The sequence below is a fragment of the Juglans regia genome, chromosome 10 (genome assembly GCF_001411555.2).
Source record: "Juglans regia cultivar Chandler chromosome 10, Walnut 2.0, whole genome shotgun sequence".
In the NCBI taxonomy this organism is placed as follows: domain Eukaryota; kingdom Viridiplantae; phylum Streptophyta; class Magnoliopsida; order Fagales; family Juglandaceae; genus Juglans; species Juglans regia.
In genome coordinates, this window is record NC_049910.1 from 33,686,375 (window position 1) to 33,706,424 (window position 20,050).

A 20,050-nucleotide genomic window follows, 5' to 3' on the forward strand; every position below is an offset into this window, starting at 1 on the left:
TTATTCTTGAAGATGCTAGCTGGAAGTTACATTTTTGTTGGGAAGAGCTTTATTATATATATATATATATATATATATTTATATGTATTTGTATGTATATATAGGCCGCCTCAAAAAATGGCTCTAGCATCCACCAATTAACTAGTACTGATGATCATGATTAACTATATATATAAGGTAGAATTTTCAATTCCGATCCTCAGTTTCTTACCCAATTACTGCTAATTATATACTTTTTCTCAAAGCCCATCACAACTGATCAAAAGGACAATTCTTCCTAAATTAAATATAGTACGAGAATTTGTAGACGTACGATATATATATATATATATATATATATATATATATATATATGCATGAGATCTCTAGATAGTCGATCGAGAGCTGATCTCTTTCAAGATCGCATGCAGTACCTAGCTAGCCTAAACGTACGTATAGTTATTTAAGCTTTTTGTGTCGCTGAGTTAGGTCCTCAAGCCTGATCATGGCGTTGATCGATCATGCATGTACGACGTTCTATCTCCACTTTTCTATCTTCGATCTCTTTTAAGTTGGTAAAACCGTAAAAGTAGTACTGCATGCAAACTTTAATCATGCATGGTATCAAAATGCAGGGGTTTTGATATATACAGCCCGCAGCCTGATTAATATTGTCAATATTACAATATTCAATATGACTAATATTTGAGTTATGATATATATATATATATATATATATATATATATATAAGTTTCAAATGCACCTAAAGTACTCTCATGCATGTCCGTTATACAAAAGTAAATCAATCACATTATGAAAAAGTGTGAAAAACTTACTTTTTACAAAATACTCAAGTAAGCCTTGTGCATTTGGGTCTTGTTATACCTAGCTAGCTAGCTCATGCGCATTAACTCGTATTAATCTTTTACTCGCTTCATAATTTCCCTCCATCTGGTTGATGACATGATTACCTTAATTAATTTCCAATCTAGTTTTGGAACACCACCTTAAATTAATTATTGGGATTTGCTCAACAATGCTAAATTAATTAACTTGTTAATCCAATTATTATAATTACTCAATGAAAATTTAGTGAAATGGATCCAATCGCTAAACTGTAGATCAAGCTGCTGGTTGAATAGGTACTTTTTTTGTTAATTACAATTATTATATACCAACTTAAAAAATCTAATAGATCAAAATTCCAAATAGAGAAACGTACAACATCAAAATAAAGTGAAAAACAAAAATTTGTTGACAAACATAAATGTTAGAAATTATATGCGCGAGTGGCTTAAGTGTAACCTGGAAGTGCATATAGTTTGAGAGTATTTTGTACAGCCGACACATCACTTGTATTTTATTAGATAATTATGATAGTATAAATACAATGTAAAATAGAAACAAGTATTACTCTAGAATACATCAAGGAGAACATTTCTCCATTTTCTTCAACTTTCTCTCGGTTTCCAAAATTTTTCCTTTTTTTTTGATCTGTTTCTTTACATGGTATCAGAGAATTTTTATATATATTTTTTCTATCTGCTACGTCTCTGTTTGATGGCATCTTCAACATCCTCTTCTCTGTTCAATCCATCCGAGGATCCTACTAGCTAGATCCTATTTCTTGCATCATGGCGACAATCATGGTACGATTCTTGTTTCTCAACTTTTATGTGGAGAAAACTATAACACTTGGAGCCGTTCCATGTTGATGGCACTTAGTACGAAAAATAAAATTGGATTTATTGAAGGAAGTCTTGCAATGCCTACTAATTCATCGGATCCATTGTATTCTTTATGGATTCGTTGTAATAACCTCGTTCTCTCTTGATTGCTTAATTTGGTCTCCAAAGAAATAGCTACGAGCATCATTTTTCTTGATATTGCCCAAGAAGTTTGGAGTGATCTCAAGGGACGTTTTTCTCAAGGGAATGGACCCTGAATTTTTCAATTACAGAAAGCCATAGCTTCGTCAGCTCAAGATCAAATGTCAATAAGCAATTATTTTACTCACCTCAAAGGTTTATGGAATGAATAGACTAATTACCAACCTTTACCAAGTTGTTCTTGTGGTGTCCTAAGAGCATCAATTGATTATTAGCAGCAAGAATATGTGATGAAGTTTTTAATGGGCTTGAATGAGTCATATTCACATATTCGTTGTCAAATCTTGTTGATGGATCCTCTAACCCCCCATTAATAAGGTTTTTTCTTTGATCCTTCAAGAAGAACATCAACGAGGCATTACCACTTCTGTTTTCATACCTGATGTTGTTGCTTTAGTCAGTCGTTCCACTGATGTTAAACAATATGGTAAAACCAGAGAAAAACCAATCTGTAGTTATTGCAAAAAGATTGGCCATACCAAAGACAAATGCTATCGTCTTCATGGATTTCCACCAAATTTCAAATTCACAAAGCCAAAGTCAGACTTTGCATATGTTAATCAAGCCTCTGCAATTTCCTCACAGGAGGAAATCAGTGAAGTTCCTCTGATTCCAATTACACAAGAGCAATACTAGCAATTGATTTTCTTACTTAATTCCCAGTCTTCTAAAGACAAACTCGAAAGCAGCACTTCTCATTCTGCTGCCAACATGACAGGTGACTTTACGCATTCCATTGTCTACTCCAAATTCACAACATGTTCCTTGGATTTTAGATACCGGGGCAACTAACCATATGGTAAATTCTACCTCACATTTTACTTCCTTCACTCCAGTGTCACATACATATATTAACCTTCCTAATGGCCTGAAGGTCATTGTCATTCACATTGGCACTATAGCCTTAACTGATTCCTTAATCCTTACTGATGTTCTTTGTATCCCATCATTTACTTTCAATCTCATTTCTACTAGCAAACTTATTTCCTCACTCAATTGTTGTGTCCTTTTCTTTCCTCAATACAGTTTTGTTTAGGTCTTACATGCTTGGTGGACAATTGGATGGGGTAAACTAGAGAATGACTTATATTACATGGCCTCGTCCAAGTCACAATGTACTGCCTCACCTTCCCTTGTTTCATATTCTTCCTCTGCTAAAGATTCCTCTTTTGATGTTAGGCACTATCGTTTAGGATATGTACCAGCTTCAAAACAGCTTCTTTTACATAATGCTAAAGATTCCTCTTTTGATGTTTGGCACTATCATTTAGGATATGTACCAGCTTCAAAACAGCTTCTTTTACATAAACTCACTACCATTCGTCGCCTTCTTGCTCTTGCATCTATTCATCATTAGCATTTACATCAACTTGATGTAAAGCCCGTGGCCCAGATCAAATATTGGAGTTTAACCTTAGGATGGGACGACGTCGTTCAGGTAAAATTTTTCTTTTCCTTGACTTCTTTTCTTATTTCCTCCTTTCTCTCTGCAAACTCACTCCCCCCCCCCCACCACGTATTTGACGGTTCCTTGCATATTTTTTTTTCCTTCTGTTCTTTTCTTTTTCTTTTCCTCTCAACCAGACCTCTCTAGATAGCCGCTTCCTCTCACATCCTCTCTTCTACTCTCTTGCAATTGTTAGTGTAATTGTGGTACTGCAGTGTGTTTTGGAAAATATTCAGTTTGGTACAGGTAAACCATTTTTTTTTTTCTGCACTTTGTTTTTCTTGGTTGGATCTGATGTATCTCACCCTCGCGTAACCACTCTCTGTTTTTCACTCACAAGGTTTTATTTTCACAAATCACTGTGTCGTGCACCTTCATCCTCAAGAGCCTTGCGGGTTGTCATTGCTCACACTGGTAGGCTCCCATAAATTTTTAGTTTCCCCTCACTTTTGATTTTAGGTAAAACCCTCTTTAAACTTCTGTTTTAAATTCTCGATTCTCGTTTGTTTTTGAGTTTCTCACTCATCCCCATATTTTCTTCTAAAAATCTAGAATTTATCACCTCAGTGTGTATTGCTAACGGGTTCAGTGGAAAGTGGAGTAGCACAATCTCATTTCGGAGTGCTACAAGGTAATCACGAACACTAGCTTTGGAAATTGATGTGATATTTGCACTGTTATGATATTCATGGATGAATTGCTGGAGTATATGAAACTCGGTTGGTTGTGTTGAGTGGTTGGGAATTGTTGTGGTAGGTTGGGGATTGGTTATGATTGGTGCGATAATGGAGTCTGTGAATGGGTCAAGTGACTGTTACACATTAGGACTTTTTGGGTATTGCTATTTGCAGGAGTTGTTTGTTTTGTGGACTGTTTAATAGTTTAATCTTACTCTATCTTACTCTTGCGAAGATGGAATGTTCTTAACTAAGTTAATTACGAGTGTAGGTATTAACGTGTGAGTAAATATTCTCTGTTATAGGTTATTGTGACACGACTTTATTACAAGCCCAAAACATAGAGATTACACTACAAGAGTCAGGTAAGCGGGGTTCCTATACTAGATTTGCATAAAAAGAAATGAATTGAGATTGATTTGTAAAAATGTGCATGTTATTTTTAAAAAGAAAAGTTGAAAAACAATCTCAGTATATATTTTGCATTCACTCATGAGATACGCATGAAAGAGAAAAGAAATACTTTTGATATGAATTGTGTAGACATGAACAATATTTAACATGTTTCTAAAATGTGCAAAAGAGCGAATATGATATCTGTGAATTTTTGTATGTATGATATAAAATGATTTGGGTTTGTTTATGATCAAATGGAAATTATATGAATATGTTCAACACATGGTTTGATATGATATGAATATGAAAAAACCTTTGGCATACTTATCTGTTTTTATTCTGATTCTGAATATGGTTCTGATATGATGATACTGGTTCACGTGATATGGTTGGTATCAACATGATATGATATGAGTGCACCCACTTTGGAAACAAAGTGGTCTTCTATGTGTTCTTTCCTGTATGCACACTCGGGGCTCCGAGATTGAAAGAGGGTAAGTTTTACAATATGATACTGTCTGGTTTGGCCATCGGGGATAGCACAACCCTACCACGGGGGTTAAACATGATATATGATATGATACACTATGATATGATAAGATGAAGATATTCAGTTATGTTATGCCAAAGTGTTCTTGAATATGAAAATGGTTTATGAAAATGAAAAGATTGAAATGTCGCTCTTATTTTTCTGATAATACGTATTGAGATATGCATATGAAAATAAAATGTGTTGCTTCTGCATACCAAACTTCCTAAAAAAGAGCTCATATTTGCACACTAGTATAGTTTTTCTAATTTTTTATTTTTTTATTAAAGAGCCGAAGGTCACATGTTCAATAGTGACCCCGTCCCAATTTTATTAATACCCTCACTTTTGGCAGAGAAATACAGTGGTTACATCCAGAGGTCTGGGGTTACAAATATAGAACTAAGCCCAAAACCAGACCTAAAAAATTCAACTTAATTTAACAACGGTACAAAAAAAAAAAAAACCAAAGGATACAAAACCGAGACCCAAAGTATTAACCTGCAATAGTTTTTTTGTTTACTGAGTTGTTGATAACTCACCCTTTATCTTCATTAATTTTTCAGATGATATTGATAACCCAGCTGGGAGTCAGGAATAGAAATTGGAGCTTGACTAGAAATGGATAGAGGGTCGAGTACCTAAGGGTACCATTGTTAGAGGAAGAGTTTGAAGTCCTTTTTTATATTTAGATTTATTGAGACTTAAGATGTATCAGTTTATTACGTTAAGATTTAATTATGTTTTGGTTTAGTAGGACTTTTGGTTTTATCAGTTTGGTATGTTATCACTACCGAAAGATTGTGGATCCCTTGATTTATTATTATTGCAGTAAAGACTATGTGGAGTTTGTAATGTGTTTATATAGAAGATTTGAGATTGATTTTGCTAATGAAGTCTTTGAAGTCTTTTTTAGATGTGTTGGGAGACATGCTTGTAAGTGACATGTAGTAATTCTCCAACCCACCCGGGTATGGGGCGTTACATTTGATGTAAATAATGCCTTCTTGCATGGAAATCTTTTTTAGGAGGTTTACATGGTGCTATCTCTTGGTAATGGTAGGAAAGGGGAGACACGTGTTTGCAAGTTGCAAAATTCACTTTATGGTTTGAAGCAAGTTTCAAGGCAATGGTTTAATAAGCTGTCCAATTTTCTTCTTGAATTTGGTTTTACTCAGTCTAAGAATGACTATTCCCTGTTCATTAGACAAATTGGTAGTACATTCTTAGCACTATTGGTGTATGTTGATGATGTTATAGTGGCTAGAAATAACTTACAACAAGTGATTCTTGTGAATTGGTTTTGTAAATTTGTAGTAAGGAAATGTGTTTAATGAATTGTATGTTGTGTTTGTAAGTTGTGTTGTATGCATGCAATGTGTTTGATAAAATGTGCAAGAGAATCAAGAACAGAACACCTACGATTTTTGCTCTGTTGGCTCGAGTGAGGTGTCGAGCGCAAGTCAAGCGCACGTTGTTTTGAACATTGGCTCGAGCGAGTTGTCGAGCGCAAATTGAGCGAACCTCTCTGTAAGAGTTCTGCTCGAGCACCACGTCGAGTGAACTTCGATCGAACCTCTCTGTATGGGTTCTGCTCGAGCGCTGAGTCGAGCGAACCTCTCTGAAAGAGTTCTGCTCGAGCACCACGTCGAGTGAACTTCGATCGAACCTCTCTGTATGGGTTCTGCTCGAGCGCTGAGTCGAGCGAACCTCTCTGTACGATAGTCTAGAACGGACGCCCCTTGAGAGTCTTGGTAAGAATCAAATTATACTTTTACCGTGTTCAATTTCTTATTATCAATTTTTTTTTTCATTTATTGATTGCAACTTTTTATCTTTATTTCAGACATGACCAATGGAACAAAAAGCATTTGAGTGTAATCCATGTTTAATTTTTATGTAGTTATATTTCAAGGCTAAGTCAATGTTGTTATTACGTTATAAATGAGACTGTTATAACTTATGGCTACATCATACATGTTATTTACTTTTTAAACTATTGTATTTAAGGTTTTTTTTTTTTTTATCTTTTAAGTATTTTATTTTTTACAGATTTGGACTTGGGCTTTGGTGATCATATTTATGTAGTTATATCCCGATCAAAGACGTGGGATAAGTACTCTTTAATTAGCTCGAAGTACTACCTTTGACATTAACAAGTAATATATTATATATTCCCCACCATATAATTTTGCGTTCCAAATGCATTTTGATCTGTTAGAAATGTAGAGAAATAAACGATCCAACTTCGAACGGAGATCGGAGCTTCCATTCGGAGGTTGGAGTTCCTACTTCCGTTCGGAGTTCCGCTCGGAAGTCAGAGTTCCAATCGGAAGTCGGAGCTCCGACCTCCGATCGGAGTCGGAGGGACAATTTGGCTCCGACTCTTGTCGGAGTCGGAGGTCAAAAACGACAACTTCGACTCCGTCGGAGTCGGAGCTCAACCCTAAGATTGATAAGAATGTTGTTGTGCCTTACCATGACTAGACTAGATTTATCTTACTCAATCCAAGTCTTAAGTTAGTTTATGGATAAACCACACAAAGCCATATGGATGCAGCTTACCAAGTGTTGAAGTACATCAAAGGAACACCAGGACAAGGGATTTCTTTCCTACTTCTTCATCATTGCATTTAAAAGCATATAGTGATTCATATTGGGCATCTTGCCCTGACACATGAAGTTTAGTTACTGAATATTTTATTTTTTCAGTGATTCCTTGATTTCATGGAAGTCAAAGAAGCAAACTGCTATATCAAGGTCATCGACAGAGGTAGAATATAGAGCACTTGCATTTACAAGTTGTGAACTTGTTTGGTTGATATCCTTGTTGAAAGATTTTGGTGTTAATCATAAGCAACCAGCCTTGTTATTTTGTGATAGCCAAGCTGCCCTATATATAGCAGCCAATCTGGTATTCCATGAGAGAACAAAACATATAGAAATTTATTGTCATTTGATGAGAGAAAAAATCAGTTGGGCATCCTTAGAATGTTGCATGTCTCATCCAAGCATCAAGTAGCAAATATCTTAACTAAAGTTCTTGGAGTTGATCAATTTACATATCTCATTTCCAAGATGGGAGTGCATAATGTACACTCTCCATCTTGAGGGGAAGTGTTAGAAATATGGGCGAGTGGCTTACATGTAATCTGGAAGTGTATATAGTCTAAGAGTATTTTGTACAGCTTACACATCACTTGTATTTTATTAGATAATTATGTTAGTATAAATACAATGTAAAATAGAAACAACAGAATACTCTAGAATACATCAAGGAGAACATTTCTCCATTTCTTCAACTTTCTCTCGGTTTCCAGAATTTTCCCTTGTTTTCTCTGTTTGTTTACAAGAAAAATGATGACATTGATGAGCAAATATCATGCAAAAATAACTTCCTTTTTTTTTTTTTATATATATATATATATATATCTAGACGTGATTATAATAGCACCTATAAATTAAATATTGGAAAAAAACTTAGACGACAGAAAACCGCATGGGCTTTGTAAATAGGCCGCCCCTATCTATACTCTTCTTTCCTCTAACAATTACTTTTCTTCATTTGCTTAAGAAAAATGATTTCAACAAGCTCTAAATATTTTTTTAGCGAGACCCACTACTTTTTTACGAAGGACCTGCATAGAATTTGTCTATTTGGAGTTTATATCTTGCATTACTCTTACTTAATTAACATGATTTTGGCTCTTTTATTTAAACTTTCATCTGGCCCAAATAACTTGTTCTTTGTTTGGGTTGGGCCTAGCTTGCTTGATCCGGCCTGCATTGAAACATAGATCTCCCGGAGGGTCTATATTGGGCACAACATCTATGGCATCAAAAGCTCCGCTTGCACGTCTCATCCCGCTAGTCTTTAACAAAACCTATTCATCACTCAATCATGGCTCCTTCAACGATGGTATGGTCACAGCTAGCCATGAATGAGGAGGGATCGATCAAGTGGGAGGAAGAGAAGAGAGAGTAACGGTGGAGGAGGGCAGTTGTGGGGAGAGATACTTAGAGTGGACGAGCCTCGAACATGTTTGCCATAGTGTGAGGGAAAAGATCCTCCATTTTCGAAGATAGTCTAAATCTACCAGCCAATCCACCCGTCTCCAAGAGAATCTGCTTCTCCTCGTCCTCTCTCTTACGCTTCTCACCGTCCAGGTCCAACCACTCTTCCTTTCCTTCCCCTTCCTTCAATCACTCACCGCCCCACTTTATTGAACACCTTAGGGCTGCTTTTCCTCACATGGATTAGAAGGTTGGTTTTTTCTTTTTATTCCTTTTGGTTATTAAATTTGAAGTAAATTTTTGTCTAATCTAAAATGATTATTACAGATCTTAGGTCGATATTTGATTTTTTTTTTCAAGATTTTGTTTCCTAAACAAGGATTCATTCTTTTTTTTTTTTTTTTGGTTTTTATGAAAAGTCTCATCTAGAGAGGATAAAGTAAGAGGAAATAACAAGCTATATAGTGGCTCCTCGATTGTTTTGAGTAATGAGTCACGAATGGCATAAGTAGTATTGGGATAATTGAATATATGTGTAATCTTTTTAAGCCAAAGCTTTGAAATTGAAGAGGGTGGATCACATCTTCTTGTGGTAATATGAGTAGTTTCTAACCATTTGGGGGAGCTATCATTCTTGTAGCTTCTTGAGAGAGCACTTGAAGAATGCCACAATGATTTGGATTCAACTATCAGAAGTTTGAACGAGCTTCGTTTAGGATCTACTGATAATAACTTGGGCTCTATTGCAGCCAAGTGTGATGTAACACTGGAAGCCAATGTTCAATCACAAGGTATGCGTAGGCAAATGTTTTGAATTGATTGGTTGAAACTGACTTCTATGGATGTTTCCGAATTACTTTGGATACACTAATGAATGGGGATACCTGTTAGCAGGTCTGTGTAAAGACATTGTCTCCCTCATTATATAGATGAGACATTTGCTTCAATCGAAGTTTAGGTATACTACAGCTGAACATTAGGCATTGAATTGTGTTCAACTTCTTTTCACACTAAATGATATAATTGTGATGTACCATATGCCTTGGGTCTTGAAGTACCCGATGTTTAAGCGAATTATGCTTATATGAAGTACCAGATCTTCAGACAAGGAGATATATTGTTTCAGGTGTGAGGAGAATATAAACTTAAAGCGATTTACTAGCAGAAACTAACCACCACCAAAGAAAGAAAGTGTCACTTGCAAGCCACCTTTGGTCATCATCCATTTGCTAGTCTCCTTTGGTTTCCCAAATCTGAGGCTTGTGACTAGTAGACAGTGCTAATTCTTAATGGGCTCAAGTGTAATGTTTTGTTTTAGGTGAAGTGACAACTGATGGACATGTTGTCGCTGATGAGAAGCTATCAACTCTGCATAACCCTATCATGGATGCCACTGACTGGGTGGAGCTATTTGTTAGAGATTTGATGAGTGCCTCTAATGTAGATGATGCTAGAGCTCGTACTTCAATTTTTTTTGAGATTTTAGAGAGATCCATTCATGCATGTGCAAGTGCAGAGGTAGCCCAAAGCCTTCAACACGTTGTTTATTAATCATCATCCCTGTTAATATTATTGTGGTTATAGTTTTTAGTACTATAATGCAGAATGTATTGTAATTTTTGTCCTTGGTCTATCTATTTTTTCTTCTTTTGTGGGCAAGAGAAAGACAGAGGGAAGTGTAAGTGCAAGGGGTGCTAGGGCAGTTGGTTGTTTTGGGGGATGAGGGGGGATAGAAAGTGAAGACTCATATTTCATGATGGTTTCTTTATTGGATTGTTTGTACTTATGGTTGTTCCTTTTGTAGGAAAATAAGATGATGAAAGAACAAGTAGAAGCACTTATTTAGGAAAATACAATTCTCAAGTGAGTAGTGTCTATTTAACATGATTGTCAGAAGGAGTGTGAAGATAGGAACCAAGACTTACAACATCTGAAGCAACTGGTGTCCCAGCACCAAGAGCAATTGAGAACACTAGAGGTTTAGCTTACAAATCTAATTATTACTTAAGTCTTTATATGATCTCATGATTGGACTGGATTTTTGCTCATTATCCACTTCATTCTCGAATTTTTCTATGGAATGTATTGTTTGGCAGGAAAATGACTATAAATGGTGCGGTCTTACTGCATTTATTATTTTGATGTATCCTTTGATCTTTACAATCGTTGCATGATTAAGCTGATTAAGCTATATTTTGACTTTTACTCTTGAAATTGCTTGGGTATGATGATTATTGTTTGATTTCATGATGCACTACCAGGTAAACAACTATGCATTGACTATGCACCTGAAGCAGGCTCAGGAAAGCAACTCCATCCCGGATCCTTTCCATCCTGATGCGTTCTAGTGAACCTTGTAAACGTTAATCTAACATTGTTAATGGTTGATATGTGAGCGTGCTTTCAAACACTGCTAAAAAGGTTGTATGAATCAATATTTTAAATATCGTATCGTACTGTACTGGTTGGTACAATAGGAATTTATTATGCCGGAACAGTAACTGGCACAAGGCAGGTAGGTTTTTTGTATCAAGTCAAATACTAGTCATTTCGGTGCGTTTCAGTTAATACCGACTGGTTTTTGGTGTATTGGCAATTTCGATGCGTTTCGGTGTACCGACATGGCTATGGTAATTTTGTAATTAATGTAAAAATTCTGACTTTTTCATAATTTTACTTCAATTCTCACATCTGAAGATTCTTATATGTATTTTAACTTTTTAAAACTTACGTTGATGTTATTTTAAAATATAATTTATACATATATAATTAATTTATCCATATATAGATTATCCTAAAACGGTACTAGTATCAAAATATTTTATTCCAGTGCCTTAATCGAAATGGTTATTGGAATGATATTCAAAACTTTGGTACAAATTATTTGTAGGAAGTTCAAAAGGTGTTCTATTGTGCTGATTGGGTCTTGGGTGCGCAGAAGTTTCCTATTTTATATGGAAATGGAAGAAATTTATTAATGACAGAAAATTAGTTACATCTGAATAAACTGTTAAGGATGACTTATCTTTTCCAGTTGTTTCCTCGAATTTTACCATATATCATACTCTCATCCCACTTCCGTCACACTATCCTGATATGGCTATACACGTAAGATCTAGAGAGTGATGGTGTTCAGATCTGTATTCTCTCATTTTGTTTGTTTAGTCCCTCATATGTTGAGAATTTTTTTTGTATGGAATTTGTACAAGTTTCTAATACAACAATGCCAAATCAATCAAGAAATACCGACAAGAGACCCATATACAACCAGCACCATATCTAACAAAAGTACAAGGTTGGATTGTCAATTGGCCATCCACACAGAAAAACAAATTCCACTATGAATACAGGTTGTAGATTTTGCCATTCTCTATGGCTGACACCTACTTTTTGGATAACAAAGTAGATAAACTAAACAAGGAGTACCACAAGGCAGCAGTTAAGCTCTCTCTCTCTCTCTCTCTCTCTCTCTCTCTCTCTCTCTCTCTCTCTCTCTCTCTCTCATGTGTTACTTAGAAAAATATCTCCTCAAACTTATATAGTTTGAAAATAACGCAGTCCAACCATTAATTTTTCATGCAATTTGAGATGCCACTAAATGGCTTACAACATAATGTATTGGACAACCAACTGTAAAACAAAATCAGCCCACCCTACCTCTCCCCTCACCTAGCCATAGACAGAGAAAGAGAGAAGAAGGCCACAAAAACCAAAAAAGAAACCTCCATCAGAATTCGCACCTAAGCACCATCCCAACAGGTTAATTGACATTGACTCAAATAACACAAATGGTAGTAATTTTGAGAGTTCTCATTAAAAAACACTCATTACGCAATAAATGTGGACATACATTGATGGTTGCCACATCCTTGTTAGTCTACAATCCCTTTAATTAATTAGCTATGATTTTTTAAGTTTGCCCCCAATTTACTGGTATATAAAAAAAAACACTTGGATCTGCTTCCTCAAAAGGAGTCAATCATTAAGCATATTTTTTATCTCATGCTTTGAAAAAGATCTTCTATAGCAGAAATTATGACTTCTAGGTGCCATTGATTTATGTAGAGTGAACCTCTTGACACATCTAATCCAACTTAATGGTTAGATGTTATAACCATTAAGTTATAATATCTCACAAACTTATAAATGGTTAGATATGATAGAATTCTAAGAACAAATGAGACCATCCGGCCAATGCATTGGAAAAATGAACATTTGCCCCCACAAACAGCCATATATAATTTCAAACATACAACCATTAAGCACGGGCAATGCTTCATGGCCCTGGAAGTTGATCATTAATTCACAAACTAAGGTCAGGACCTCACTGATACTAAAGCGAGTGGTGAGTCTAGAACCTCAAACAAAAAAAATGCAGAAAAGAAATACTTTAACTGTACTGCGATCTTGACACCCTAAATGCTTGAGCAATTGAAATAAAAGTGTCTCAGCCCTTCATATAAGGCAGGATTATATTTTTTCTCAAGTACAGTGATAGCACAAAAATACAATTTGATTAATGATTTATGAACACCTCATCATTCAATTATCCTTTTTGATGAAAGTATATCCACTATCTCCATGCAATTATCACTTTTAGAGCATTAGCGTCCTTTACACCGACGTCTCTAATTACGGGGATAGTCCCCTTTATGCCTAAAAACCATCAAAACTAGGAAAATGCTACCACAAATATTGTTATCATCAAGATACACTAGCCAATGAGTTTTAACAACATGATGATTAGAAAACCAATTTCAATAGAATTCCTTACCTGTCATTCACATGTCAGTGGAAGCAAAAAATCTAGACCCATTCCTTATATATATAGATTGGGTACTACATGCAATCTTTCAGAGATTTGTGGGAAGGGTGACTCCTTGAAATGAAATGAGATAACTCAGTGAGGCGATACGTGATGATCAAATTGATGAGTAAGGAAGACCACAAATTGATGAGATTTACTATGAAAGACCCAAGTCTAGTTTACGGATATAATGAAACAAGGGAGAGAAGAGATTTAGTAAAATAACATTTACACGAAGTCAGTGTTGGATACTCCAGCCGAGTATTCTCAATACGATTAAAGGCGGATTCCGGCCGTGGGACAGGTTTCAACTCGTGGACACCGAGTCTATGTTCGCTATGAAATGATCTCCTCGAACCAAGCCCTAATTTCCTCAACCCAGAAGAATCGATCAGGGGATTGATCTTATGAAATGGGTGAAGAAATAGGTGAAATCAACAGTGTTTTGGAAAAAATACAAAGTCAATCGTCTAATCAGAACATCTTATTTTACTGCAAAAATCGTAGGAGCAAAAGAGAAATCTGTTCCCACTGTCAATTTCGTCAGATTTCACCATCACTGTTTACACTTAATGTGTAATATGTGGGTATCATTTATTTTGCCGACCATTGTTTGCCGCAATAGAGTTGTTTTCCACCAAATCCCAGTTATCAGTCTTCATATCGCTGCAACAACTCTATTCATTTTCCACAAACAGATTTTGTGTGATCAACCAACTATTTTCCACCATGCTTTGTCTTGGTAAAAATATTTGTTGGAAAATGCCAAATTTGTTGTAGTGGATCATTACTATGCATTGTCGATGCAATCTTCCCAAGCTTCAGAAGTTGGTTGTCAAAAATGATTTAGCAAACTTTCGTATAGAACCCAATTGGGCAGAAAGAAAAAAGGTTATGTTTGCGTGGAAATTAATTAATAATTTTGTTGTTTATATGTATATATGTATGTATATGTATCTATGCATATTATGTAGAGAGATCGAGATTTTTTTGCATGAGTCATGTTTGATTCATATAATCTATATAGGAAAAATAAGCAATTATTGCATATTGACAAGTTATTTGCATCCAAAGGAGTCATAATTTCATTTTGTTGGTCAACTACATAACAACTCAGAAAGACCAAACCTTGCTTATCTGTTCTTAAGTTTTCGGTCTATATACTTCGACAACCTAGTATGAATACATAATTTCGTTTGTCTGCAAAATTCATAACGAATACTTCAATATAATATGTACATTCTACAAACAAGGGTGGTAATTGCAGATCACCACTCCCCAACTGCTCAAAGAACCAATGACTTGGGGAAGAAAAAGGTTCATATGCTTGAACTCTACATGCATGTTATTGCCTTCTTATTTCTGTGCAGAACTTCACATACATTGAGTACTACTGCCAGCCATATTGCTCGGAAGTCGTACGTAAGCCAGAACGTCATCAAGTTGAGGTGGATTTCGTTCAACAGAATGCTTGAAAGAAAAACTATTTCCTCATATATTCAATGATGAGTACAGCATCTATATATATATACCTTTACAAAGAATAAGACAAATACGTACATAACGGTTTACAGCAGAGAATAACCAACAATTGTTCCTATCGTACATTCTAGAAGAAGGAATTATTCTAGTGCTATGAATCATCATGTATCTGCTGTGAGGATGACTTGGGATCTATGATATTATCATTGAGGCTGATACGCCCCCTAGAATCCAAGGGGGTATCAACCACATTGAGATTCGACTTGAAGTGCAGAAACTTATCAGCAACCAAGGGCTTTGTTAGAACATTTGCAATCTGATCTTTGGAACTGATAAATGATACACGAAGCATTTTGGCAACAACATGATCTCGAACGAAGTGATAATCTATGTCCATGTGCTTTGTCTTAGAGTGATAAACAAGATTAGATGATAGCTATGTTGCTCCAAGGTTGTCACACCAAAGAATTGGAGATTGAGGAAGAGAAATGCCAAGCTCTCGGGTAAGTGTTTGTATCCAGATAAGTTAAGCAGCTGAGGCAACAACAGCTTTGTATTCGGCCTCTGTTGAGAATCTAGCCACAGTCTTTTGCTTTTTTGAACTCCATGAAAGTAGGTGCTTGCCAAGATATATGCAGTAGCCTCCTGTTGATCTACAATCGTTTGGACATCCACCCCAATTAGCATCAGAGTATGTTTGAAGAGTGAAGTTGGACTGAGGTTGAAATAGAAGCCCATGATTAATAGTAGCTTTGAGATACCGAAGGATTCTCTTCACAGCACTCCAGTGTGTAGCTTTCGGGGCATGAAGAAATTGACATACCTTGTTGACAGAGAAGGATATGTCAGGTCGAGTTAATGATAGATACTGCAGACCACCAACCAAGCTTCAGTATAAAGTGACATCTTCAAACACTGGAGCATCAAATTTTGATCATTTTAGGGAAGCAGCCATGGGTGACATCATTGGCTTGGCATGAAGCATGTTGCTTCAAGTTAGAAGACTCTTAATGTATTTACGTTGTGTCAACAGAAGGCCTTGCTGTTGTGGAAGAAGTCTTTGCCGAGAGCATAAATTAGATCAGTTATGGAAGAAGTATGAGAAGCCGTGATGACTATATCATCAACGTAAATCAGCAAAAAAATTGTAGTATGAGCTTGATGAAAGATAAACAATGATGAGTCAGCTTTAGATGCAATGAAGCCATAAGTAAGAAGCCAAGAGCTGAGTTCAACAGACTAAGCTTCGTTTGGTTATCAAACTCCTCTCAACTCATCTCAATTCATCATTACAACTTTTTCAAATTCCAACACAAAATATAATAAACAATTCAACTTTTTCAAATCTCAAAATAATAATAATATTAAAAAATAATATTCTAATAATATTTTATCATCTCAACTCAACTCAACTCACTTCAACATCCAAACACAACCTAAGATCTTGGAGCCTGTTTGAGGCCATACAAAGTTTTATGGAGCTTGCACACATGGTTGGGACGTAAAGGGTCTATGAAACCTTGAGGTTGTTGCATGTAGACTTCATCAGTGAGTGTGCCATGCAGGAAAGCATTATTGATGTCCAATTGGCGCAGTGGCCATTTCCTAGTAATAGCAATGGACAAGATGAGACGTATGGTGGTCGGTTTGACCACAGGGCTGAATGTCTCGTTGTAGTCGATTCCAGGCTGCTGATGAAATCCTTTTGCAACTAACCGGGCCTTTCTCCTTTCAAACAAACCATCAGCATTGGTTTTTGTTCTGTAAACCCACCTGCAACCAAGCACGTTAGAAATATTGACAGGAGGTACAAGACTCCATGTATTGGTCTTCATGAGAGCAATGTACTCTTGAGCCATAGCTTCACGCCATTCTGAGAATTTTGAAGCTGTAGAGTAACTTGAAGGGTCATCAAGTACAGTAGAAATAGTGAGAAAACAATGGCGAGGCGAGTACGGAATGGTTCCATCAGAGGCAATACATGGTCGGAGAGAGTTTGTGGTAGAGCGAGTTATAATAGGGGAGCGTGGAGGGACATGATTTGAGAGAGAGGGAACTTGATCTTGAGAGACAGGAGACGAATCGGGATTGGGAGAAACAGAGGTGTCGAAGGTTGAAGATGAGGATATTATCGGGTTGGTTAGATTTGAAGTAAGACTGGACTGTGAGGGGCCAGGGCCAAGTAACGATGGGGAGATGAATTCGGATGTTGATGGGCCAGGCGATGAAGAACCAGGGAATGGGCCGAGAATAGAGGTTGGAAAATAGGTAAGGGAGTGTGAGTTGTTGAAGTTGCAAGAGATGAAGTGGGCCATGTCATTTTTTTGTAAGGGAATGATGTCTCATGAAAGCGGACATCACGCGAAATGTAGAGACGGTTTGTAGTGAGATCAAGGCACTTGTACCCATTATGGGTATTGCTATATCCTAAAAATATGCACGAGGTTGAACGAAAATTAAGTTTATTTGGTAAATATGGGCGTAAATTTGGCCAACATTCACAACCAAATACCTTCAAGAAATTATAATCAGGTTCTTTTTTATGTACAATGAAATAAGGATTGATTATTAAGAGTGGGAGAGGGTAGAAGATTGATGAGATATACCGCTGTTTCAAAGACTTCAATCCAGAATGTAAAAGGTAAGGAAGCTTGGGCTAGTAGAGCAAGTCCAGTTTTCACAATGGATGTTTTCTTTCGACAAGCCCATTTTGTTGATGACTATGTGGGCAGGGAAAACAGTGTTTAATTCCAAGTTTTTGACACATGGTGGTGATGGGTTTGAATTCACCACCTCCATCAGTAATGTTATTAACTTGGTTTTAAACATGCATTCAACAAAAGGTAAAAAAGTGGAGAAAATATTAATGGCATCAGATTTGAGTTTGAGAGGAAAAATCCATGTAATCTTGTATAGTGATCAACAAATGATAGATAATATTTAAAGCCCATACGGGAAACACAAGGAGCAGGGCCCCATAAATCTGAACAAACCAATTCTAAGGGCCCATTAGAGGAAAACCGACTGGAATTAAAGGGAAGTTGACAAGCTTTTGCAAGTGGACATTCAGGACATTGAAAAACAGTTTCAGTGGAAATAACAGGCAAACACCTTGTGCGCAAGATTCGGGAGACTTGATCTAGAGATGGGTGACCCATCCTTCGATGCCACTGGGCAACGGAAGCACGCTCACCAAAATGAACTGAGGGAGAGGGGAGTTGGTGAAACTAATTGCTGGTGATGGAAAAACATAGAGCCCGTTAGGGGTTGGTCCTGTGAGGAGGATTTTTCCGCTCTGAGAGTCCTTCACAAAGAAGTGAGTGGAGTGAAATTCAAAGAAACAACAATTATCAACACATACTTTAGTATAGAGACAAGATTCTTAGTAATAGAAGGGACATGTAATAGATTTTGAAGAAGAAAGGAAGAAGAGGAAGTGGGCAAGTAAGAGTCACCGTAAGCACTAATGGGAAGACCATTACCGTCACCAACCCGAATTGTTTCATCACCATTATACTGTTTTGAAGACAGGTTCAAGTTGCTTATGTCATTAGTGATGTGGTGAGTCGCTGCCAAATCTGGGTACTAGGAGTTATCATGGGAGCTATTTTGAGCAGTGTAACTGGCTGTGTAATTTGCAGAGAAGTTCGAAGGAGTCTCATATTGGAAGGCATTGTTAAATCGATTTCGGCACTAAAGAGAAACATGTCCAATCCTATTGCAAACTTGACAAGTGGGACATGTTGGTGAAGGACAGGCGTCCACGACCATTATTGTAGTGATGTGCCCTGCCACGACCATTTCTACCACCACGCGAAGACCCACGAATCCTTTGGTCACTTGGTGTAGCAGAGCTGTAATTAGTAGAAATTTCTCCAGAGGAAATGGGAGATTTAGCATTGTGAGACATACGGGTTTCATGAATGAGTAATAATTGATACAACTCATGGGAATTAAGAGGGTCAGTTCTTGTAGTGATAGAAGTGACAAAGGTTTCATAAGAAGGACCTAACCCATTTAAAAGGTAAGTAACAAGTTCTTTGTCAGATAAATGGCTTCCAGTAGCTGCCAAAGAATCAGCAAGCAAACGAACCTTGCCAAAGTATTCAGAAATTGTTTGCTCTCCTCGTGAGAGATTAGTGAGTTGAAACCGTACCTGAAACTCATTAGCTTGAGAATGAGAGGAGAACATTGAGGCAAGCTTGTTCCAAAGATCATATGCTGAAGTAGAGGAAAGAACGTGACTGAGAATGGACTCAGACAACGACGAGAAAAGAATACTGAGAACTAATTGGTCTGTGCGACGCCATGTATGATAGGCAGGATTAGGTTTAGGTGAGGAATCAGTTTCAATGAGAAACTTAATAGGTGGGGTAGAGGTGCCGTCGACATAGGAGTATAAGTCTTGGCCCCTTAGATAAGCTGAGGTTTGAACTTTCCATAGAAGGTAGTTCTCAGTGGTTAGTTTGGTAGAGATAAGATGAGGGAAAGAGGGTGATGAGGAAGAAGGAGAGGGAGGAGGAGGATTTGATAAAGGCGAGGCCATGGATCAATGTGGACAGTTTGTCAAATGGCTCTGGATACCATGTTCAACAGAATGTTTGAAAGGAAAACTATTTCCTCATATATTCAATGATAAGTACAGCGTCTATATATATAGACCTTTACAAATAATAAGACGAATACGTACATAACAATTTACAGCAGAGAATAACAAAGTCACAACAGAGAAGAACCAACAATTATTCCTATCATACATTCTAGAAGAAGGAATAAATATTCTAGTCCTATGAATCATCATGTATCTACTGTGAGGATGACTTGGGATC

The 20,050-nt window shown here is 36.7% G+C and overlaps 1 pseudogene; it reads left to right on the forward strand.

Annotated features, from left to right (window-relative positions):
- The first annotated feature begins 8,819 nt into the window (after positions 1–8,819).
- Positions 8,820–11,280, forward strand: LOC109003107 (annotated as a pseudogene).
- The last annotated feature ends 8,770 nt before the right edge of the window (positions 11,281–20,050 follow it).